Source organism: Schistosoma mansoni, chromosome W, assembly GCF_000237925.1.
Source record: "Schistosoma mansoni strain Puerto Rico chromosome W, complete genome".
In the NCBI taxonomy this organism is placed as follows: domain Eukaryota; kingdom Metazoa; phylum Platyhelminthes; class Trematoda; order Strigeidida; family Schistosomatidae; genus Schistosoma; species Schistosoma mansoni.
Window position 1 is genome coordinate 8,057,471 of NC_031502.1, and position 1,279 is coordinate 8,058,749.

Sequence of the window (1,279 nt, forward strand, 5' to 3'; positions counted from 1 at the left end):
TCAGTAGCTGAGTGGATAACGCGATGGCGTCTGAAGCAAAAGGTACTGGGTTCGAGTCCCAGAGTGAACAGCAAATCTGAGATGCAGGTACATCCAGCTGACGAGTCCCGAATAGGAAGAAACGCGCGTCCTGGATTCCACTGCTAGTCACTATCCATCTTTGCTTACAATGCTTGTGAATGAAGGCTATATCGAGGCAATACTCACAGTATGCACATATGTCAATAAGGGACTGACCAGTTGCAGTCCTAAACATTAATGGGAAGATTCAAACAAGCAATACTAAGTGACTTTATCTTTCTGATTTTTCTTTATCATAATGTAAGATTATTAGAATAAGTAGTAACAAATATCGTTTTAAGCATTCCTAACAGTTGATCTACTTCCATTGGTCAAATTTCTCCCCACTCTAAATGATTATATATCCTATTAGTAGGAAGTTCTGAGGTTTTAACTCTAGAATTGATTAGTAGTTTGATGAACCAAGGAAACTATCGACTACTTCAAGAATTCAGATACAGATTAGTTGAATGCGTCAACTAGTAGTTAACCTCGACTCAAGAACTCATAAGTTACTGAAATATAAGTCAGATCTAAGATAGGATCTGTTGCAGTTTGTGCAAAGTCTAGTATACATGACTGAAAGTTTGTATCTTAATAAAGGCTAAGCGATAACTACCGCGAAACCTAAGTCAAGAAGTTTCTGACGACTGCATTTGACCACCTGAAATTATCAGATTTTGGTACATTTAACTTATCAGTTCAAATAATATTTCTTTTTCATTTCAAGAGAATTGTTATAATGTGCTGAAAATATTTAATGGATTATAAAAGATTATGGATATTAGAAAGCTGTTTGTTCTTAGATGAGGCAACTGAAACCCTCAAGTCTTACGGAAAGGATAACGCCAGTTTGACTACTTGGTTGAAGTTGACTGATATTCATAGTATTAAAAAAGTCAATTTGTAACCGACATCCAACATTATCAACCACATCCATTCCACATTTCTGATATTGTTGAACATTTTTATTTTTTGTCCACTGAATTACTAAACTTCATAATATAATAGTTGAATTCATGAATCAATTAAAGCTAGGTCCGCATCCCGCGAGCCGGATCGTGGATGGACACTGCTGAGGAGTACTATACTAAGATAAATCGACCGTGCAATGCTTCCAGGTTTTCCATAGTGGTTCAGTTTTAATCGACTCATGAATTCAATTGTTGAATTCCTATACTCTCTACAAAACCCCTTTCTGATAATCAAATCCATAAGT

At 36.0% G+C, this 1,279-nt stretch overlaps 1 non-coding gene across 1 annotated transcript; it reads left to right on the top strand.

Annotated features, from left to right (window-relative positions):
• On the top strand, positions 1-67 carry Smp_tRNA_00196_Gln_CTG.1.1. Its single transcript has one exon. It is a non-coding gene (tRNA).
• The last annotated feature ends 1,212 nt before the right edge of the window (positions 68-1,279 follow it).